Raw genomic sequence first — 25,367 nt, forward strand, 5'->3', positions numbered from 1 at the left:
AGGCGGCCCACTCTCACCTCTCTCTTGATTGCAGGAGAACCGGATCTGAAGTGAACCTGAACCAGTACGAGGAAGATCAGTTTTCCCATAACATTTGGCTGCCGTTTGTGGGAAACTACTGACAAAAAGTGCGGTAGCTTTCCCCGTAGCTAAGAAATATTAAATCTCGGAGAGATGGCCGGAGACGATTCATCAGACCGAGCATCCAAATCCTAAGAGCCCCATCGCTAGAAGAAGAAGGGACCCAGTCGGAAGGCTGGGACTTTGAAAGATATGCAGCCCTTCGTGGGAGTTGAAGAGCAGGAGATCGCCCCTGATCCACCTTCTGATCTCCCCCACCAGGTCTGGCCCAAGCTTTAACTTCCATCCCAAGATGTTGGCAAACATGCAACAAATGATGTTCGAGATGCTCAGTTCCCTTCACTCCATGGCGACTCAAGGAGGGCATTTCAAACCTTCTCTAGTTCTTGCCACTGGCCTTCCCGAAACTTCAAACCCTACCCTCGTCGGCGCTGCTGACAGGGCCTTAGGAGATGATGGCGACATGCATCGCCCTCGACGAATTAGGCGTAAAGAAAAGGGAAAGACCAAGGTGACTGGAAAGGGGCTAAGAGGTCCATTTTTGACAGACTCGGAGCTCTCAATTGACACATATTCCTGTCTAGGAGCTATCACGAAGCATCCTCAAGCTCCTAATACAAAGAAATCTCCGAAGGAGCACATGGCGGAATCAAAAGGCCCCCAACAGAATGATAGGGCCTCTAGAACGTCCACGTCCATTCGTGACAAAAGCCTTTATTAGCAGGTCCAGGACATGAATGAACGTCTTTTCCAGTTAGACAAAAAGGTCCCTGATGAGGTCCAACTTGTGCTAAGTTAGGACCCTTTAGTCCCGAAAATAATGTCGGCACCCCTTCCGATAGGTTTCCGTACTCCTACTTTCACTTCCTACAACGGGACTATAGATCCTATATCCCACATAAGTCACTTCACATCTATTATGACTATGTGCGGAGGAGGGGACTCCATAAAGTGTAGGTGCTTTCCTGCATCATTGACAGCTCCGGTTACTATTTGGTTCTCCAGGCTACCTAGACACTCAATACACAACTTCATGGAGTTAGGGTACGCCTTTGTAGCAAGATTCAAAAGCGGCATAAAAAAAGATAAGACAGAGGACAACTTGTTGGCCCTCAAGTAGGGACAACATGAATCCATTAGAGATTTTATCTCCTGTTTCAATAGCATCTCCATTATGATCAAAGATCTCGACAATAAGGTGGCATTCACCGCTTTCGAAAGAGTAGTGACCAGCGAAAAGGTAATCACGTCCATTGTGGAAAAGAAGCCAAAAACCCTAGTAGAACTTCTCAACTTACGGTACAAAATGGCCACGGTGGAAGAAGTTCTGGAGGCCAACCAAAGCCAGTATAAGGACCAGGAAGGTCTGGCTGCCAAGAGAACCCCTGAGTCCAGCACCAAGTCTCGTTTCTCGAAAAGAGATTCAAGGCCTAGGCAGGAATGGCGTGGCAAGATGTCACACCCCGCCCGCCGGGCCCGGTTACCCGCCCGACAACCCGTGGGTGCGAACCGTCACAGGATCCATGGTTTTAGTCTATCAACAATAATAAATACAAATACAGATAATCAAGAGCAAGAATAGTGCAATAATTAATAAAAAGGTTACAGGAGTCCAAATACTCCGATAAATATCCAAGAACGAACGAAAGAGGGAAAATCAAGAATCAAAAGTAATATCGAGTTCAGCGGAAGCAAAATAAATAACTAAATATTCTTCTTTCTGGTTTTCTTTTATAAATCTAAAAGCTAGTTTTCTAACTTAGCAAGTAAAGATGTCCTCCAATCTTTCTTCATACGATCATCAAAATCCTGGCAATCTGCCTCTGTCGCCCATCAATGGGTGCTAAAAGTGCACACAAGCATCTTCAGGAGGCTCCATGCTCTGCAAGTCCATGTATCACTGTCTGTGCCACATCAACTTCAAACGAGAAGGCTCTTTCATACGAATCATCTCCAACTTCCGACGTTGTGCAACCATCTGTACAACTCATATAATATATACAATGAAATGAATGAGTTCCAACGAACTCAGTAAGGAACAAACAATTCTCATATATATGTCAATACAATCCACGAATGCACAGATGAAATGATATGGAGGGTATGCAGAAATATGAATGCTACTAAGATCTAACTATGCAAGTCTCTAACAACTGACATGCTTTAAGATATACACCAGCCCTCCTTTGGGTAAGTCTCATCACTCTGATCCGGCAAGGACTGGTTACCTCTGTAGGGATCCTGGGCAAAGGGGTAAGTCCACACCTGGCTCTCAAACCATGGCTGGGGGTTAAGTCAACACTCTCTCACCACGACCATTGGCAATGAGTATTGGCGCATGTCGGGGTTTCTAATCCAATGCAAGGTCATACTGGTAACATACTATATGGAGTCCAAATACTTCCCCTATGGCACCAACCAACTCGGTTCAGTATTGTCACATCCACCCAGCCGGTACCCCATTTGGAATACCCAGGATGTGATCCACAGTCCAAGGATCAATGATCTGAGGTCCATGCCTCCACATACACTGTAACACAATCATGAACAGTAATAATCAATGGTAAAAACAGCTAATATCAAGTATCATGAATAAGACAAGATTAACTAAATCAGAGTGCGGAATATAGATAATAAATAAGGTATGATCAAAATCATAAAGGGTGAGAAGGTGTGGTAGTCACCCTCTCAGAGCAGTGGAAAAGTATTAAATCAAGTTAGTTACATATCCAAGTATCACCGGAATAATTCAAAGACACGTTAATTACAAAATCCAAGGTTCCACAAATACACCAGGGGAATGGGGCACTATGCTAGGGTTTCTTCTATACTAATGGTAGTCTCCTCAACAGTACGGATGAAGTAAACCCAGCGCTGCCGCTCCCGCCAACTGTGGGGCTAACCCCAGTGCGAATAATAATCCTCCTCGGCTCCAATATACGAATCCTCACCGACGCCACTACCCGGAGGGTAGTATGTGGAATCATAGTCCGCCTCATAGGAGGTGCCATCGTAATCTTCGGTACCTGGAATGTAATCTAAAACATTTGCACAAAAGGAATGAGTTCGAAGAACTCGGCAAGGAAGTTATTCCATAATTAGAAATCATACACATTGAACATATAATAATGCAATGTGATATGGAACATATGATGCGAGATATGAGCCTAACTCTATGAATCTGGTCTCTAGGGTAGACATGCTTTAAGTCATAGCACCGTACTTCTCTGGGTCGTCATTCACTCTCCCATTTCCATATCTTGGGAATGCCCGGGGAAGATCGGTAAAGTCATCAAAAAGCCGTGGTAAGGGGATCGGTCACCACTCTCTCACATCACCATTTGGTCAAATCTTGGCGCATGTCACGGTTAAACCTAGCCCAATGCAAGTCATCTACTCGGTCGGTCAAGTCGATTCAAATACGTCCATTCCTCGCCCCGGCGATCCTTTCCAGTATCCTTCACACTAGAGTCAGCGAAATCCCGGATTTCGGACTCATCAACCCTATTGGTCATCCACATATAGTAAACGGGAAGCTCTCACGTCCTCTCACGGATTGGTTACCGGTCTTGAGCGCCCGTGAGCCCAAGTCTATCCATATGCAACTCTACCAATAAATGGCCCCTTTCAGGTATCCGTAGCATGGTTTATGTCCCCTACCGGATTGGTTACCGGCCTAGAGCGCCCATCCAACCATACACTACCACGGGTTGTTCGGTCTCAATGCCCTTCCGATTCGGGTCGACACGACAAGGATGAACCTAGCCACACAACTAGACAATCCTATGTATGTCATCCAATAACTCGGGAGAGTGTCAATAGGCACCATCGGAGAACATCCCATACTATTCCCTCCGATGCCCAAAGACAGAAGTGTAAGTAGGACACCCCCCAAATCCCAAGTCATACGTAAGCAATCACACATCAAATCTCATCATTTCTCATGCATCCAATGCATATTCACAATAGTAATCAAATCATGATGTTGAAATGAATCATTATAATCATAAGCAAATCAAATGATAAAGTAACACAACAAAAGTATAAAGATTTAAATGCTACTGTTCTAACACATATATAACAGTCTCATAATGATTGAAAGGAATTTAGGGATTTCATTCTTTAATTAAAGCACAGTTCAATATTTGATGACTTATATGTTTCTGGATATAACCATCCTTACCTTGGATGAGTTGATGATGAATTGAGAATACCAAGAATAGTCCAATAGAATTGTTAAGGCCCTAAACAAACATCAATAATAAGTTAGAAAAGAAGTCGGGAAGATCGGATGTCATTTGGGTCAAAACTGACCAAGGTTCTTTGTCGGCAACAACTTTGGTCGATGGTCTTGGTCGATGGTATCGACCAAAAGTATCGACCAAACTTGTCCTCGGGGCAGAATAGTGGATTTTGGGGATTTTGGTCCGAAATGAGTCTTCCGGTGTTCGGATCAATCTGAAACTTGGAGGCATACTTAACAACAGTAGTAGGACACTATAAATCAAGGAATTAACCCAATCCAATGGTCTAATTAAAAAGCCCCAAATTGAGCTATCAAGTTCAAGTGATAAACATCATGGCATGAATTGGAATTGATTGCATTGATGAGGAATAGCATGCAATAGCTAGAGGAACTAATAGAAATTCGATTGGAATCATATGGCAATGTTAAACATGAACATAATACACTCTATAGCTCAGTTTGATATCAAATGGTATGATGTTAATAGGTAAATCATGGAATACATATGCTAGGCATGAGATATAAGCATTAGCATCAATGAATGGCTAAGGGAATCATGGATTGAGCATGAGTAGGCACTTGGAGTGGTGGTTGCAAGGTTGCAGCACCATTCCAAATGTCCCATCAGCAAGATGACAATAGAAAGAGTAGGGTAGAGAGTGGAAGGAGGAGTCATACCTTAGTGTGGAAGATGAAGACAAGAATCAATGATAAACTAAGTGTCTTTGATGAGATACCCTTCACACTAACCAAGGAGCTGCTTTGGGAAGCTCTCCCCACGTTCCCAGGTGAGAAAAATGATTGCAAAAGGCTCAAGGCTCGAGGTCATATTAAATAGAAAAGGAATATTCCATGGAATCATTAACTTGGCAGACTGGGATGTTTTGGTCGATGGTCCTTGGTCGATGGTATCGACCAAAATGATCGACCAAAATATTTTCAGTAGAAAACTCAGGTTTAGAACAGCAACTTCAATTAGGGATTTGAAAGGCTATACAAGGTCAAATTGAGTGAGGTTTTCTTCCACAATTCAATCAAGAAGTCTAGTTTCGGGGAATACCTTCGGATTGTGCACAGGAGGTCATTTGGTACATCAACCATATTAATCTTCTCCGATGCGCAGACTTTCCTTAAACACTGACAATGCATTTAAGCAAGGGGTATCATTGTCAATGTCCATGGGCTCGGTCTCCGAATCATGATCATCAATCAGAATGGTCCATAAATCTCTTTTTCCACCGCTTCGGGTCCTCGGACTTGAATACAACAGTGGATCCGGGTCAGGGTCAAGGTTAGAATAGGGCTGGATATTACAAGTATCCTTCGCAACCTAGGAGTGAGAACCTTCATGGACTGGCTACCGCTGTTGGACTCCACTCCTTAACCCTATGGTCATGCACATATTATTGGGGCGGATGCTCTCATGACTCCTCGCGACACCCGGTCCGCTCTTTGGACATCCATGAGCCCAACCCTAACATATGCAACCCTACCATTGCATGACCAACAGTGGACCACTGAGTCTCCGCACGGACTGGTTACCACAGTAGGATGAAACATAGTCACGTCACCATTGTCACGGGTCACTCGGCTTCAATTCCCCTGCCGAAAAGGTAGTAGCATGTGGGGTACCTAGCCATGCAATTCTAGACACTCCTAAGTATGTCATCCAGTAATCATGATAGTGCTGGAGACATCTGTGAGCATGTGTCCCATACCACAGCCCTTTGATATCCCAAGCCAAGATATCCCAATGGAATACCCCTTCCATCACAACTACACTACATCACTCTTTATCATATCATGAACAGTTGTGCAATATCATAAAAGATGAAGTACATTAAGGAACACCACAAACAACAAGTGTACAATAAGATTCACATGCCTTATACAATTACAAGAAGTTACATGATCAACGCATAATAAATAGAACAACAGAATCATCATGTATATGTAATTGCATATAAATAAGAATGCATGTCCTTACCCGTAGTTATGCAAAATTCCTCTAACTTGAATTCCAGAAACTATTATAAGACTTTTACTTGAAACAGAGAACACCTCGGCATAGGGTTACAAGAATATTAAAAGTCAAGAGTCAAAACAAATCCAAAATCAAACTTACACAGACACTGGAAACCGGCCGGTCGCTTGAGCCGGTCGCTTAGGTTGAGCGACCACCACTAGTGACAGCCCCAAAAACAGAGAGTTTCAGATCTGAAACTCAGGCTTCTGATCATCCGTTTTCAATCCGGATTTCGAGTGATCATGGCCTAAGTCTCGAATCTAAACTCCTAAAGACAATAGGTGAAGGGAAACCTAACAAACACCAAAAATGGATTACCCGAAACTCTCCCTTGTGGATCTATCCATTAACAAATGCGAGGATTCGTTTACGGACAGGATCTCATCAAGAACATTGGAAAGGGAGTACAACAAATCAATTGGGTAACCACTAACAAAAAGGGGATGGGTTCATATCAATTAGAGGTTAAAAAGAAGAGAATTGCAGATGGAGATTCATTACCTTAATCAGAATCACCAAGAATAGAAGAGAAAAAGTTTCATAACAATAATAGCACTTCAGACCTGAATCCCGCACGTTTCCACAGCCGCCTATCGCCCAAAATAGCAATCCCGAACATAATAATGCGTTAATAGGGTGAGGGATGCTATTTATAACGATCAGGGGGCAAAATAGGGCAAAACCTCAAAAACAGAACCGGGCGGTCGCTACAGGCGGTCGCTTGGTTCAATCGACCGCCACTAGCAACCGCCCCCATGTATATTGCTATACAAGGGTGCTTTGCTCATGGGGTTGAAGACCAAGTACAACCTAACCCAAATGAAGACATGGGGGAGATCATAGTCCGAGAAATCAATCTCAATAGGTCAATAATAAAGGGAATAGGGTTTCATCATAACATATGGCTCATGAAAAGGTTATGATCACGGAAAGAGAGGGAATGCTTGTTATCAAGAAAATAACAAGAAATCATAGGAAATCTAGTTTAGGTTAATAGAAACATTACCCATGAGGTTTCCCTCACATGGAAGGTTACAAAAGGTTTCCAGAAAGATCATTCAAGGGTTAGGGTTAAGGTTTCAAGACTCTATTGGCTAGGGTTAAGATCATGATGATCATAGATCTCAAAGAATAGAATGAGATCATGGAATAGATGGTTGCAAGGATGCATCATCTTTTTCCTGATCTCAATCAAGAACAAGAACGAAGAAAGAATAATTAGAAATCCTAATTAGGTTAAACATGGATCATGAAGAAAATATAGTGTGATCAAGGATAAAGAATTAGAGAATGATAGGTTACAATTTTAGTAAAGAAAACACATTGATTGGCTGTTAACAAGATCAAACTAAGGGTTCTTGGTTTGATCCAAGAGGTTAGGGTTTCTCCCTTTTTTGGCTCCCAATGAAAAGGTTGAGAGCACCGGATGAAGGGAAATAAATTGATAGCCAATAAAACAAGAGAATAAAGATGATCAAGTTTAAGTTAACACAAATATCACCCAAGGGAAAGAGAAACAAAGAATGCACAATCTAAAAAGGTGTTGGGGAGTTTCCAACAGATAAAAGAACATTAGGGTTTCATATATGGTTACCTCTCATGAGAGTTGGTTACCTCCCATGAGAGTTACCCATAATTAATCCTCACAAAAACAACCCAAGATAGATAAAGGAATATCTCATTAGTATTTCAAAATAAAGAATGGAATTAGGAAGGGTCTACTAATGAGAGAAAATAAGGTTCTCAATTAAAGTGAAAGGAAAGAAATTCAAATCATACAATTAGGGATTTACTAACAAGAATCCGTGTATCCCACAGAAAGACTAAGGAGAATAAAGATTCCCCCTTAGGGCAAAGAATTTACAATCAAGAAAGGTTTCGAGGAGGGTCCAAATGAATTAATAGAAAATAAAAGGGTTGCCAATTGGTTACCCTCTCATGAAAGTTACCCAAGAATTTCCCCTCAAAATCTCACCCTTTTGGTTTCCAATGGTCCAAGGAATATTAGGGATCAACTCCTCAATCATGAGGACAAAAGGGAAGGTCATGGTAATAGTATGAGACCCTCCCCACAATCATAAAGATAGGTAGAAAATTCAGGGAAAGTATCATCAAGATCTTTGGTGGAGTCAAATTCAAGGATCATCGCCATATAGCTTCAAGATCATAGAGTGAATTGGGGGATTCACTCAAGGGCTAAAAGAATTAGAGAAGAGGTCATTACAGTAGTGTAATACCCCTCTCATGATCAGAAAATCAAAAGTAGAGAAGAAAGAATGAATTAAAGAAGAAACAAATTGAATACTAACCTCATAGAAGAGAAACCGATGAAGAAATCTGAACAAATGCTTGAGGATCTTCCTTGGCTTCGAAGGAGAGGTTCTAGGGATCTTCCCACGTTCTCCAAGGCTTAGAAACAGATTGAGAGTGAAAAACATGGAGTTCCCCCTTTAAATAGCACAAAGAGTTCAAGAATTACTAGGGTTTCACTAAACTGACCAAACTGACCCTGTTGGTTGATTGGTTGCCAAAGAGAAAGTTCTAAGGTCCTTCCCACGCCATCAAGAGGTTTAGAAACATGGTAGGATAGCTTACCACGAAATTAAAAGAAATAAAACTTTTAAAAACCTTCAAAACAGAAAATTACCAAAATGCCACTGCCTGGACAGCTTGTTCAAAACAAAAGATTTAATGGGCCTAACTTCAATATTTTTGGATGGGCTTCTTTCAACACATCATACTACTTACCTAGTATGGAGGGAAGTCTTCAAAACAGGTCCAACTAAGCTTTAGGTCCATCAACCAAGTTCTTCTTCACAAATGAGTAGTTCAACTCCAAATCAAAAAAGGTTTCCATAAGGAAACACCATCATCAATATCCATGGGTTTTGGGTCGAACACCATATCTTCTACTGAGATGGCCCACAAGGACATCTTCCTTCATTTTGGGACATTGAATCAACCCTAAGGGAAAGGTTTGACATGGCTTCCTAAGATTTTAAAAGATAGTAAAACTGAAATCACGGTCAAACTTCAAAGTCAACATTAAACAAACCCTACTTCACCCAAAACAGATCAGGTCTTCGGGCTAGATTTGGGCTGGGTGTCACACAAGAAGATAGTAGAAGATCTGTAGTATTTATGCAGATCTTTGACTCGAGAGAATCTAGGTTGTTGAAAGTCCCTGGAAAGTTGTAGGCGCGCCCACAAAATAGAGCAGACATGGCAAAATACTGTCAATACCATAAGGACAAGGGGCATCACACAAACGATTGCTGCATGTTAAAGATTGAATTCAAAAAGCTGATCGCTAGAGGACATCTGGATCAACATGTGAAGGCCACCCATTGTTGAGAGGTCTCACCCTCACCAAGAAGGTGCAGCAGAAACCCTCCTACTGAAGGACTGGGATCTATGGGAAAAGCTCCAATGGACCCAAGGGACGAGGACCTTCCTCGAATAAATACGATATTTGAAAGGCTCACTCCCGGGTCGGTCAGGAAATGAGGCAAGGGACACGTGTCATAAGCACCATTGAGCCTGTTACTATAATACGTTTTGTCCAAAGCGAACCGATCATCTTCGCCGAGAAGGAGCTTATTGATGTTTATACCTGGCATGAGGATGCTATTGACATCAAGCTCAGATTGGCAAACCACTTGATTTATAGGGTTTTGGTAGACACAGGATCATCAGCAGACATCTTTTCTTTGGATGCTTTTTGAATGCTTAAAATTGACCAAGAAGCCCTTCAGCCAACCACAGCCCTACTCTATGGCTTCGCTGGAAGTTCCACCACCGTGGAAGGGAACATTTACCTGGATCTGACTGTGGGAACTTTCCCTCAACATGTAATCGTACCTACTATGTTCATGGTTGTACGAAACCTCTCAGCGTACAATATAATCTTGGGGTGCCCCACGTTGACAACGCTGGGTGTGGTAATTTCCTCCAAACACATGATGATGAAATTTCCCACCACGGAGGGAGCAGGGATTTGCAAAACTGATCAGAGGCAGTCTAGGATTTGCTACCTAAACTTCATTCGCAAGCAGCCAGCGACCCTAGTCGCAGGGATAACCCTCATCGTCAAAGTGTGCGATGATCGGGATGAGAGCCAGCTATAGCGGGGTGAACTAGTAGAAAGGTTACAAAAGGTCCCTTTGAGCTTAGCACATCCTAAGCGGGAGAGAATGTGGGTTCTAAGCAACTGGAAAGCTTCAAAAGAGAATTGATCTCTTTTCTGGCCCAAAATGTTGACATCTTTGCTTGGTCAGCTGAGGACATGCCAGGAATCGACAGAGGCATCACAAAACATCATCTATGGATCAACAAGGGGGCCACTCCTGTAGTTCAAAGAAGAAGGAACTTCTTTACCGAGAAGAAACGATGCGCTATTTGAGACAGACCGAGAAACTTGCCAAATCCAGCTATATCTCACCAATTGAGTGCCCAAAATGATTAGCCAATGTGGTAATGGTCAAAAAAGCTAGTGGAAAATTGAGAATTTGTACGGATTACACATATCTAAACAAGGCCTGCTCGAAAGACTGTTACCCCCTACCCAGAACCGATCTTCTTATCGACGCAATGACCAGACATGGGGCGTTAAGCTTCATGGACACTTATTCAGGGTATAATCAAATCTTGATGGCCCCTAAGGATAAAGTTCATACAGTGTTCATGACCAATAGAGAGAGCTACTACTATAAGGTGATGCCCTTTTGTCTGAAGAACGCTGGAGCCACTTATTAGTGAGCCATTAACAAAATTTTCAGTGAACAGATTAGAAGAAACATGGAAGTCTATGTAGACGACATGCTAGTCAAAAGCGTCGACCCAAAGGACCACATTCTTGACTTGTCGGAGGTCTTCAACTTCCTTCGAAAGTATAAGATGCGCCTAAACCTAGAGAAGTACGCATTTGGAGTGTCATCTGGAAAGTTCTTGGGGTTCATGGTCTCGTAGTGGGGCATCGAAGCAAAACCTGATAAAATCAAAGCAATCATATACATGCAGCCACCCCGAACCATGAAGGAAATCTAGTGCTTGATTGGAAGGGTAGCAGCCTTAAGCCATTTCCTGGCGAAATGGGGGGAATGTTGCCAACCTTTCTTCGCGGCATTGAAAACTCTCAACACCACAACAGAGATGATCTGGATTGAAGAATATCAGGGCGCTTTTGAAGAGATAAAGAGCAAGTTGAGTTCATCTCCGATTTTGGTGTGTCCCACCCCCAAAAAGAATTTGTTCATGTATCTTGCCTCATCCCCTAAGGCTGTAAGCTCGGTGTTGATTCAAGAAGATGGAGGCATCCAAAAGCCTGTTTATTATCTCTCTTATGTTCTATTGGATGTGGAAACTAGATATCCTGAAATTGAGAAGCTGGCCTTAGCAGTAATGGTATCTATCAGGAAGTTAAGGCCTTACTTCCAGGCTCATCCATTGACCATCCTTACCAATGCTCCTCTGAAAAAGATTTTACATCGACCAGACTTGGCGGGAAGAATGGTCGCGTGGGCCATGGAGTTGAGTGAACACCAAATAGATTTTCAGCCTAGAACGGCAATAAAGGGCCAAGCGTTAGCAGACTTCATAGTAGAATCGACGGTTATGGAATACTGAAAAAGACCAAGAGAGGCCCACTGAAACTTGGACCCTGTTCATGGATGGAGTGAGTAACGCCATTGGAAGCAGAGCAGGTCTAGTACTAGAGAGTCCAGGTGGTTTCATCATCAACTATGAATTGTGCTTTGCCTTCTCAGCAACAAATAATATGGCCGAATACGAAGTGCTGTTAGCAGGACTTCGGTTGGCAATTTCTTTATGTGCTTGAAACTTAAGGATACATAGCGACTCCCAGCTGATAGTGAGCCAAGTGAAAGGCACCTACAAAGCCAGGGAAGAAAAATGAGCGGTATTTGGCCATGGCAAATGGTTTGAAGGTTAACTTCAACTAATGCGAATTCATCCAAGTCCCCAGGGAAGAAAACTCAAAGGCCGACATATTGGCCAAACTAGCTTTTGTCGGCATATTGGACATAGAGGCTTTAGTTTATTAAGAGACCCTTCACAAACCTAACATTGACTCTTGGAAAATGATGGAAATAGAGGAGACGGAGCCTTCCTGAATGGATGAATTGATAGCTTACCTGAAGCATGATCAACTCCCAGAGGATCAGGCTCACTCTAATACCATAAAAAGACCAGCAGCGAAGTTCACTCTGATAGAGGGAATTCCGTATAAGCGATCTGTGGAGGGGCCACTACTAAAATGTGTGGGTCCAACAGGCTCTCATTATGCTTTAGCAGAGGTCCATGAGGGAATTTGCAGAGCTCACATGGGGGCTAGAGCATTGGCTTTCAAGATCTTGAGGCAAGGAGTCTATTGGCCAACCATGGTAAAAGATGCACAAAACTATGTTCGCCACTGTGAGCCTTGTCAATTGCATTCCTCAATCCAAAGGTTCCTTGTAGTCTCGTTGGTGATTCATTGTCCAGTACCATTCGCAAGGTGGGGAATGGATCTTTTGGGATCATTCCCGCCAACGTCTGGGGGAAGAAAGTTCATGATCGTGGCCATCGATTACTTCACCAAGTGGGTAGAAGCGGAGGCTGTGGCAACCATTACGAAAAAACAGATGGAGAAATTTGTCCTCAACAAGATTATATACAGATTCGGTTTACCTAAGATACTGTAATGGAACTCAATTTGATAACCCTGTGTTCGAAGTTTTTTGCCGAACTTATCACATTAACTTCAAGAAGGCCTCAGTAGCGTACCCCCAATGCAACGGGTAGGTAGAGGTTACCAACCGCACCTTGTTGGACGGTATTAAAAGGCGATTAGAGGAAAGTCGTAAGCAGTGGGTCAAAGAACCCCCTCAAGTTCTTTGGGCCTAAAAAACCTCATCAAGAACTCCAACGGGGGAGACTCCTTTCAAACTATCCTATGGAATGGAGGCGCTGGTCCCTGTGGAGGTATTGGCGGGATCGCTAAGGTCAACATGCTTCAATGAGATCCAAAACGAAGAAGGGCTTAGAGCAAATCTGGAGTTCATTGATGAAGTTTGAGAAGTAACCTTATACTGAAATGTTGCTTATCAAAAGAAAGTAGCCAATGTCGCATCCACCCAGCCGTTACTCTATCTGGCATACCCAAGTGTGTGATCCACAGCTCCGAGGATCAGTATTGAGGAAATCAACCTCCTACATTCACAATAATATAATCAAGAACAAGACTAAATCAAGGTTAACAATATTAATTAAGAGATCAAAACATTAACGATATACTCATCAGAGTGCGGAAATGATACAAATATAATATAAGTCAAAATGTAGAGTGAGGCGGAATATTACTCCACGAATACAACGGAAATGTAGTTCAAAGATCAAAAGAAAGATTACAATTGGTTCCAAAAGAAAGAAAGAAGTAATCTAACTAAACTAGAGTTTCTTCTACTTTATAGAGGATGTCTTCATAGACATAAACTTTAGAGGCTAAGCACGGTCGCTTCCACTCCAAGGCAAGGCTAATCCTGGTATGCAGCATTATCACATAGGGGATCTTCACCGTAATCTTCTTAATTGCTAGCACCTTGAGTGTCATATGCTTCATCGGTTTGCGCTTCATCATACTAGCCGTCATAGTCATATTCACCTTTAGAATAATCTAACAAAAGATGTTTGCACGAAAGGAGTGAGTTCAAAAGAACTTAGTAAGGCAAGTTATTCCAAAGCAACATAAATAACATGATAATAGAACATAGCATGATGCAATATGATATGAAGCAGACAATGCATATATGAAACTAACTCTATGTATGCTGGTATCTATAGGCAAACATGCTTTAAGCCATAGCACCATATTTCGTTGGGTAGGCCAGTCACTCTCCCTCAACCATCTTGGTATCTTGGGCTCTGCCGGAGTAGTTGGGTCCTGCATCTCTCTAGGACATTCCATGGCTGGGGTTTAGGTCACTACTCTCTCACATCACCATCGGTTTAAGTATTGGCGCATGTCAGGGTAAAGCCTAGCCAAATCCAAGTCTTCTACTTAGTTATATCAACTTAGATTCCAATACGTCCATTCCTCGCCCCTAGCGATCCTTTCCGGTATCTATTGCTTGTATCTCAAGATGTTATGCAAGTGCACATATCGCAATCAAGTAGTAAATAATAAGTACGATATCGATCCCTCGGAGAATTATATCTTTAACTTTCAATGTAAAAATAAAACTGATTTAAACAAGATTAACAAGATTGATTTGTGATTGAAGAACTAAATAATCAAATAACAGGTAATTAAATTAAAGAACTGAAATGAAAATGAGCAATAGAAGGAACTTAGTGAGTGTAAAAAGTGTCGGGAATCAATTTCCCTTCCCTTGAATTTCTAATGCAAGTACTATAGTAATACTACAGTCGAAAATATATCAAGAACCTGGAATGAAATGGCATAATGGTATTTTCCAATACACATATGCTTTAGCACCCTAAATCAACATCTGCATATTCCTATGAAGAAATGAAATACGAATGCAATTTAAACCCAATCCCAATCATGGCAATGTGAGGTAATTGAGTATTCCTACCTAACCTACTAATTAACTCAATCTAATTAAAGATTAAACTAACCCACACCATTCAACAAGCATCTAGATTCAATTAACTTTTCAATTAATTAAATCATAGCAATTGTTCATGAAAGATCAATCAAGAAACGAAATTAATCAATATATAACATGCTGAATTCATTGACAATAAATTGTATTGCAGTAAAACTAAAGAACACTTAATAGCTACATCTCAAATTCAGGTTTAGGTACTATTATCATCCCAACACAGCACAAATTTAGCCCATAACAGAAATCAAATACAAAGAAATAGATATAGTTATCATTAAGTTAGAAAAAAAGAAGATAGGGTTATAAAACTGAAAGAAACTAAGAGCTGCAATGTTTCCACACGAACTCCAGTCTTCTCTATAGCAGCTCCCTTCTCCAGCAGCTCTCCCTACTTCCGTACAAGTCTAGCTCCTCTTCCGTGTCTTTTGTTCTGCCTCATCCTCTTTTCTCCCCTTAGCCTCTTCTCTCTTTCTTCCATAAATGCATTCAATCATTAGGGTAGAACTTGCCATAGGATTAGACATTCCTCCTGAGATCAAGGGCTGAGAACAATCATGTATTTACAAGAGTAACGTCCTCTTTAGTTAGCCCCTTCTGGTCATTTCCACTTGAATTGGATCTGAGAATATTATGCTTCGTAATGCTACAACAAACTTTACAGCAAAATTAGATAACAGGTTCTTCTTCTATTATGGATCTTCACCTACATTTTTCAAGAGAAAGAGAATTAATCAAATTCATCCACTAAATTGAAGAGAAATTCATGCAAGAATGACAATAATGACCTTTTCAAGATGCAACATGTTAAGACTCAATAAAACAACAACTAATGACTACTAACACCAAAAAAAAGATAAAATACTTCTAAATCAAGCCATCTCAAGTATAAAGTTACCAATCTTAACTCTATTTCATAGAGTTATCACACCCCCAAACTTAAGACATTGCTTGACCTCAAGCAATAAAGAAAAATGAAAACACAAACTAACTACTAATGAAAGCATTAAGAGAACAAAAGAAAATAAAAGCAAATAATCTGGCTTAATCATGCAATAGGATGGATGTTAGACAGAAGTTGCCTCTCAATCTTTTTCTAATTTTTCAGATCCAACACGTCTGGCCAATAACACTTAGATGTCATACTTTACTCATAAGGATGCCCTTAAGTGTGTGTGTGAAAGTTAAGAATCTTGCCCCAAATTACCCTAGTCCAGCTGAATCATGGTCCTCAAGTTAGTTCATTGATCTCATATGTTGACCAAATGATGACCTCTCCACTAATTAGAGACCCATATCCTTTTACACCCCAAAAACTTGTTCACACTATTTTGAGTATTTGACCCCCAAACTTATTCTTTATGAACCTTTTTTTTTTTATTTTTTTTACATATGCTGCCGTTCTCATCTTGCCTTTTTACACGAACATCACTCATTTGTGATGAAGATACCTGTTTACTCAACAAGATCGAAAACAAGAGTGCCTTTGCATGCTCATATTTCGGGCCACTGTTGGCGCCAATGTACACAATGGGTTACATTCATAGTCCTGGTTACTAGGCAGCCCAAATCAGTGGAGCATTATTCTTCTCTCTCTTGTTTTTTTAATTATTTTTTTTATATATATGTGCTCATATTCCAGGCCACTGTTGACGTAAAAAATACACATGGGTTACATGCATATTCTTGGTTACTAGGCAGCCCAAAACAGCGGAGCATTATTCTTGTGGGGTAAGGGAGGGGGTCAAACCTTAGCCAACGTACAATGCACAAAAATTCTTGAAAACACTCAAATGGGGACCCCTAATGTGTAAGTCTCAAGGCTTTCATTCAACCAATTCTAAAATCCTAAACTTTCACATTGGTCCAACTGTTCCCAGGTTCTCCAGAGCTTGAAACCTCATTTGGTGTTCAATGATATGACACTACAAAAATGAGTAAATGCAGACATCATAATAATATAGCAGACTTGTGCTAAGATCTCCAACAAAATCAGATTAAGAAGCACTGACATTCTCATTAACTAACAACCATCCAAATCACATACTAGCACAGATTGAATACACAAAACATTTTCAAAACAAATATCTACAGACATTGCTTCGGCCTCAAACAACAAAACAAACAACCAATAAAATGACTTAACAATAAACAATCTAACAAGACCCTGACTCTAGAATGCTCGACAACAACTCAAAAACTAACAACTAGATCAAAAGATTCAGCATCTAAAGTGAACCACAACAGAAAGTTAAAAACAATAAAGAAACTAAGAACATCTATAAAAGAAAGATGACAAGATGACATATACAATGATTGGAATCAGGACCAAGCATACCCCCAAACTTAAGATGAGCAGTGTCCTCATAGCAAAAGAAAGAAAAATAAAGTAGGGACAAAAAAAAAAAAAAAGAGAGAGAGAGAGAGAACAAAGCTGCATCCTCATCTTCATCATCTGGAATGTAGTTCCCTAGGGTGCCACAAGGAGGAGCAAGGATTTGGGTGGGAAAAGCGGGGAAAGATGTGAACCGGGTGCTGTTCATCCTCAAATTAGACTCAAGTGTGTGGTCACGGGCAGCCACATAAGACAAATAATCCGTGAGGATGTCACGAGTGATTTGATGTTCCAGCATAATGTGACATTATGTGACTTCCATTTGATTGATGCGTTGTTCCAATTGAGTGTAAAGAGAGGGTGAAGCGCCAGGGGTGGAAGAAGTGGGTGGAATGGCCTTGGCAGGAGCAGGGAGGTGGTGCATTGGAGGTGGGAGCAGTAGCAGGAGTAAGCATGCGAGTGATGATGTAACATGTAATGGCACCTTTGTTAGGTGTACGGGCATCAGAATCCTGCACAGGAACATTGTTAGCCAAACACAAAGCAGTAATTAAAGACGGAAAGGCTAAACTACCACCCTGCCTAGCGGCACAAGCACAGATGGCCTCATGAATGCAGTGAGCCACATTAATCCGATGCCCTTCCAAAATAGAGTGTAGGACCAAAGCTCTATCCACTGAAACAGTTTGGATATGCATGGAGGGCATTAAGCATGTCTGTAAGAAGTGGTACCATATTTTGGCCGCTGGTTTCAAGGACTGGCGGGCGAAAGTTAATGCACCTTGGGGGGATACAGACCATTCTGTGCCAGGAGAACATAAATCAGGGAGAATATTATGCTAGGCAGTAGGGTCTGCCGAAGCAAGATGGGCATTGTGCTCATCCTCTACATTCTCCAAACCATAAAAGGCATTAAGGGTTTGACTATCTATAGGGACCTGAACCCTCCTAACAGACACTGGTCTTGAGATAGGGCAATGAGATTGGCATAAAATTCATAGACAAGGGATGGAATGTATGCACCAGGATGGGTACAAAATTGTTCCCATTTATGCCCAGCTATGATGGACGTGATGAATGGAAAGTCTTGTGCCTCAGTGGGATTTAATTTAAACCCCTTCTCCTAAAAAATATTCTTGTTGGAGATGGATGTGAAGCGGGCCTCAGCCGTGGGAGAGTCAAAAATAGGGGGAGCCAGGGAAGCACTAGAACTAGGGTCAGATCTGCTCTTATTCTTAGGGGCCATTACTAAGGGAATACAAGTGGCTGGTGCAAAGCACAGAAAAACACAATGAAATAAACACACAACCAAAGACAGGGATGAACAAACAAGCACAAACACGACAGGCTAAACAAAGTTATAAGACTATAGAAAAGAACTACAACGAACAAACAAACACAAGGAATATAGGGATTAGAGGGGAAACAACAACACTGAGATAAAAACAAATGAGAACACAAAGAAACAGAGAAGAACAATGAAACATAAAAAAAAAATTTCGCAAGTGGTGTTGGTTCCAAAACACAACCTAAAACAAACAAAAAAGTGCACAACGCCTAATGAAAACAAACAAACAAAAAAAAACTAAGACAAAACAAGAACAAACACACCAACCACAGAAAAAAAAAATGAACAGAGAAGACGACACAAACACAGCAAACATAAAGTTCAAAAATATGGAATGAACGAAAAGAGATGGGGAGAACACTTAGCTGATGTGGTGTAGTGAAGATGGAGCGTAGAAACACACAAAACTTGCAAGAAGCCTAGCACAGCACCAGTAGACCACAGGGAAGTGAAGCGACGGTAGAATGGGGGAAAAAGTTAGGGTTTTGGTGGGATAGGGATGATCGGTGAAGAAGGAAGCACAAGGGTGGGTGAATGTAGGTAAGAGGGTGCAAATGGAGGTGGAAATTTGTTGGAGAAAGCAGAGGAGGAAAGAGGCGATGCAAAGGAGTTGTAGTGGAGACGACAAAGGTGCCGTTAGGTTTTTGGGTGTTTTGATTTTTGGTGGATTTTGGTTTTGAAAAAGATGGGTTTAATGGGTTTGGGTCAGTATTGGTTTAAGATGGTTGAAAAATGGGTTTGAGTCAGTATGGGTCAGCAATGGTTTAAGAGGGGTTTAGAAGTGTGGAAACTATGGGTTGGTTGGGTCCGAGGTTAAACGGGGTCAGGTGAGTGGGTTTAACCATGCTGTGGAGTTGCTGCAACATTGTTGTGGTAATGAACACAAAATGCTATTTGTAACAGAGAATGCAAGACCCGTAGCTAGATGATAAAAGTTTGTTGTGGCGTTGCTGCAACATTGTTGTGACAACGAACACATAATACAATTTGTAGCAGAGGATGCAAGACCTGTAGCTACTGAACAAAACTTTGTTGCAGCAAGGCTGTAGCAAAGATAGTGAATTCTCCGGGTACTGACCCATGCTCTGTTCAGCAGTTGGGTTTACTGCCCAATTTGGTAAAACAACCACTCAATCTCTTTGTGTTTTCCACACTCCCTGCACATCAAAAATACATGTCATCAAGTCATCTTTCAGTTTTATGATCAAGTGAAGAGTAAGAAAAAAAATTGTAAACTACCCACAAACTTTATTACGCACCTAATTAACTAATGACCAACAACTGTACTAAAAATAATGAAATTGGGTGGCCTCCCTTTTTTTTAAGCATCTTGAAGGTTGATTGAAGATTTGTTACGCTCCAATGGTGCACCCCAATAATAATGCTTGATCCGTTGCCCATTGACTAGAAATTTCCTGTTAGAGCTGCCCTCTTGCAATTCCACTGCTCCATGTGGAAATACTGTCACTATTGTAAATGGACCTGGCCATATGGATTTCAGCTTTTCTGGGAATAGTTTAAGTCTTGAGTTGAACAGTAGAACTTGCTGGCCTGGTTCAAATACCCTATTCAAGATTTTTTTATCATGTCATTTCTTAACTTTCTCCTTATAGAGCTTGGCATTCTCATATGCTTGAAGCCTAAACTCATCAAGTTGATGGAGTTGTAGCATTCACTTTTCACCAGCCAAAGTAGATTCAAGATTGAATTTCTTAATTGCCCAGTATGCCTTATGCTCTAGTTCCAAGGGTAGATGGCAAGCCTTTTCAAATACTAGTTGATATGGTGACATTCCAAAGGGAATTTTGTAAGCAGCTCGGTAAGCCCAAAGGGAGTCATCTAACCTGATAGACCAATCCTTCCTTGTAGAGCAGACTATTTTCTTAGAAACTTCAGCTTAACCATTTGTTTGGGGATGATAGCTTGAGGCAACCTTGTGATGAACTCCATACTTAGACAATAAAGCTCCAAGATACTTGTTGCAAAAATGTGAACCTTCATCACTGATTATGGCTTTTGGTGTACCAAATCTGGTGAAAATGTTCTTCTTCATGAATTGAATAACTACCTTGACATCATTAGTTTGACAAGCAACAGCCTCCACCCACTTGGATACATAGTCCACTGCAACTAGGATGTAAAGATTGCCATATGAAGATCCAAGATATTGGTTAAGGGCATTTCATTCCTTTTAGAGATGTTTCCCACTCTTTGACATCTGTCACATTTTTGAATGAATTGATAGGCATCTTTGAACATACTTGGCCAATAAAACCCCGATTGCAAGACCTTTGCAGCAGTCCTATCACCTTGATAATGTCCACCATATGGGGAGTCATGGCATTTCCTCAACTCACCCTCTACTTCTATCTCAGGGATACAACGCCTCAATATCTGATCTGCACATAACTTGAATAAGAATGATTCATCCCATAAATACCTTTTAACCTCATGTAAAAATTTCTTCTTTTGTTGAGTAGGCATCATAGGAGGTAGAAGTCCACTGGCTAAATAATTAGCAAAATTAGCATACCAAGGTGTTTGTGAAAGGGACACAACAAAGAGTTGTTTATCGGGGAAGACTTCTTTAATTTCAAATTCAGCTGCTTGGTTTGGATTTTCCAACCTAGACAGATGGTCAGCCACTTGATTCTCAGTCCCCTTCCTAACTCTTATCTCCAAATTGAACTCTTGAAGCAATAGGATCCATATAATCAGCCTTGGTTTAGCATCCTTCTTTTGTACCAAATATTTTATAGTTGAATGATCTGTGAATACAATAACCTTTGCTCCCACTAGATAAGCTCTAAATTTGTCAAATGCAAACACAACTGCCAAGAGTTCTTTTTCAGTGACAGTATAATTCAATTGTGCTTCCGATAGGGTCTGACTAGCATAATAGATTGAATGGAATACCTTATTCTTGTGCTTTCCCAAAACTGCTCCTATAGCCCAATCACTAGCATCATACATGACCTCAAAGGGAATAGACCAATCCGGTGCTACAATGATTGGTGTAGAGATTAGCTTTTTCTTTAACTCTAAAAATGTTGTCATACATGCTTCATCAAAGCTGAACTGACTCTCTTTATCAACCAAGCTACACAATGGTTTAGCTATTTGCGAAAAGTCTTTTATGAACCTTCTATAAAACCCAGCATGGCCAAGAAAACTTCTAATCCCTTTCACATTCGATGGTGGTGGAAATTTTTCTATGATAGCAACCTTGGCTTTATCAACTTCTAGACCATGTTTGGAAACCTTATGTCCAAGAACAATCCATTCTTTAACCATAAAATGACATTTTTCCCAGTTGAGGACTAAATTGGTTTCCTCACATCTATAGAATTTTTGCCAAGTTAATGAGGCATTCAACATATGTTTCTCCAAAAACTGAAAAATCATCCATAAATACCTCAACAAATTTTTCCACCATATCAGTGAAAATGGCCATCATACACCTTTGGAAAGTGGCGGGGGGCATTACATAGACCAAATAGCATTCTTCTAAAGGAAAAGGTACCATAAGGACAAGTGAAAGTGTTCTTATGTTGATCTTCAGGAGCAATGGCTATTTGATTGTAACCTGAGTATCCATCTAAGAAGCAATAATATTCTTTTCCAGGCAATCTATCAAGCATTTGATCAATGAAGGGCAGGGGGAAATGATCTTTCCTTGTGGCCTTGTTGAGCTTTCTATAGTCCATACATATTCTCTACCCACTCACTATCGTTGTTGGTATCAGCTCCTTGTTATCATTCTCCACAACTGTCATCCCTCCTTTCTTGGGAATACATTGTACTAGACTCACCCACTTGATGTCTGAAATTGGATACACAACCCCAGCATCTAACCATTCAATGATTTCCTTTTTTACCACTTCATGATTGGATTCAGCCTCCTTTGATGCTCCACAGAATTATTACAAGGAGTCTTCTAGTAGAATTTATGCATGCATATTGATGGGATGATTCCCTTGATATTTGATCTGGTCCATTCTAATGCTTTGCTGTATTTCTTCAGCACTTTAAGTAGTATATTTCTTGTTCTGCTGTTAGCACTGCTAAAATGATAACAGGGAATGTCTTGTCTTCACCCAAAATAGGCATACCTAAGGTGTTCTGGAAGAGGCTTCAATTCTAACACAGGGGTGGCTCTTCAATTGATGGCTTAGGGGATTTAGTTTCAAGCTCAGGTAATACAAGAGGTTCAAATCTACTCCCTCTCGATGTCTCAGCTGGTCTTGCATCTAACCAAGCCATGTAGCTACTTGCTTCATCACCTACTTGTGCAATTTTGGATGCCAATGAAAGCTCTAATGGATCTTTAATCTTCTTTGTCTCAACTTCTTCTAAAACCAGCTCTTCAATAACATCTACAATTGAGCATTGCTCTATCTCATCTGGAGATTTCATTGTCTGGAGAACATTGAAAGTGACTTGCTCTCCATTTACCCTCATAGTCAATTCTCCTTTATGCACATCAATCAATGTCTTTCCAGTTGCCAAGAAGGGTTTTCCAAGAATGATGGGCACATCTCTATCAACTTCAAAATCAAGAACAATGAAATTAGCAGGGAAGATAAACTTATCAAGTCTTACCAACACATCTTCAATTTTTCATTCAGGATGAACGAAAGATCTATCAGCCAGCTGAAGTGTTACTGTAGTTGGCCTTGCTTCTCCTACACCAAGCTTCTTGAAGATTGACATTGGCATAAGGTTAATGCTTGCTCCAAGATCACAAAAGGATCTCCCAATATAATTATCTCCAATACAACAAGGAATGGTGAAACTTCCAGGATCCTTTAATTTTTGAGGAAGCTTGTTCAGCAAGAAGGCACTACTCTCTTGTGTCATGGCTACTGTCTCAAACTCTCAAAATCTCTTTTTCTTAGAAAGGATGTCTTTCATGAATTTCACATAATTTGGCATTTGTTCAAGTGCTTCTACCAATGATATATTGATGTGGAGCTCCTTCAAAACATCCAAGAATTTCTTGAATTGATGGTCTTGCTGCTGCTTATGAAATCTTTGAGGAAAAGGGGTGGTTTATAACTTAGTTTTTCTGGAGAACTTTGTTGCAATGGTACTGTAGCCATGGGTTCAACACTCTGTTTTGGATAATCAAATTGTTCCTTTTGAACAACAACTGGATCTTCTTTCTCCCTTTCTTCTTGGATAGAAATAGGTCCCTTCTGTTAGCTACACTTTAAATGAGGTGGCTCTAGAGGTTTTCCACTAATGAAATAACTTTGCAATGCTCTTTGCCTTCACGCCTAGGATTTTCTATATCACTTGGCAATGATCCTTGAGGTCGATTGTTTAAAGCATTAGCCAACTGTCCTACTTGATTTTTCAGATTCCTCAATGAAGATGCTTGACTATGAATAATTGCACCATTCTTTGCCATATACTCCTTCAATAGAAGCTCTATTAATGAAGAAGGTTCCATATGCTGAGTCTTCACTTGCTTTTGAGCACTTGGAAGCTGATAAGGTCGAGTTGGAATAGAAGATGGGCCTACATCTATCCTTGAGCATTCCAAGAGAAGTTAGGGTGCTGCCTCCAACCAGGATTATAGGTGTTGGAATATGGGTTATTAGCTTTGCTGAAAATACCAACATAGTAGGCTGATTCTGGGTTAGATGAATAACTATCAAAGGCATGCTCCCCACTACAATTTGTACACGAGACTGCTGTATTTTGTTGAGTTTGTACAGTTGCAGCCTGGTTTACAGATTTTAACACACTAGTTAAGGATGACATTTATGCAATTAAAGCTGTCACTGCATCCAACTCATAAATCCTTGCCACTCTCTTATTTGCAGCACCTCTTTCAGCTGGCCATTGGTAGTTGTTGTTGGCCATTCTCTTCAAAATCTCATAAGCTTCATTGTAAGACTTTGCCAATATAGCCCCATTTTGTTGATGCATCTACTATGGAGTGAGTTTGTCCACTTAAACCATTATAAAGTCTCCATTTGAATCCAATGAGGAATGCCATGATGAGGACATTTACGCAAGAGCTCCTTAAATCTTTCACATGCCTCATGCAAAGATTCACTATGCAGTTGTTGAAAACCAATGATATCATTTCTGAGCTTGGCATTCTTTGTTGGAGGGAAGTACTTCATGAAAATTCTCTAATAAATCATTCCATGTGGCTATTGATTGTGGAGGTAAGGAGTTCAACCATGCTCTTGCTCTATCCTGCAATGAGTAAGGGAATAGCTTCAATCTCAAGGTTTCTTCAGTTGCTCTAGGTATCTTGAAAAAATCACTTATTTCCATGAAGAGTCTAAGATGGAGATGAGGATCTTCTGTTGGCATCCCACTAAACTGTCCTACAATTTGTAGCATTTGGAACATGACAGGCTTAAGTTCAAAATGTAATGCTTGGATTTCTGGCCTTACTATACTTGGATTCAGCTCATGCGACATTGGAACAACATATGCTCTAATGGCCCTATCTTTATCATCACCCTCAGCTACCATATTATTCTCATTATTATTCAACCCATTTCTCACGGCTTCAGCCATTGTTTGACCTGCTACTAAACCTCGCTGCTCCTTTCTTCTAGCCTGAAATGTCCTTTCAGATTTCAAAGTCAAAGGGTATCAACTCTTGATCAGGTAGCGGATTCATACAAGGGTAAAAGCACCTGGGAATAAAAGAAAACTAATATCAAAGTAAAGAAATTTCA

The 25,367-nt window shown here is 40.8% G+C and overlaps 1 non-coding gene across 1 annotated transcript; it reads left to right on the top strand.

The window, feature by feature from the left end:
• Positions 1–24,660: 24,660 nt before the first annotated feature.
• LOC148998882 (small nucleolar RNA R71) lies at positions 24,661–24,767 on the top strand. Its single transcript, XR_016171091.1, has one exon. It is a non-coding gene; the product is annotated as a small nucleolar RNA R71 (small nucleolar RNA).
• The last annotated feature ends 600 nt before the right edge of the window (positions 24,768–25,367 follow it).

This window comes from Hakea prostrata, unplaced genomic scaffold (genome assembly GCF_041222555.1).
Source record: "Hakea prostrata isolate BN-2017 unplaced genomic scaffold, UWA_Hpros_2 contig_102, whole genome shotgun sequence".
NCBI classification, from domain to species: Eukaryota; Viridiplantae; Streptophyta; class Magnoliopsida; order Proteales; family Proteaceae; genus Hakea; species Hakea prostrata.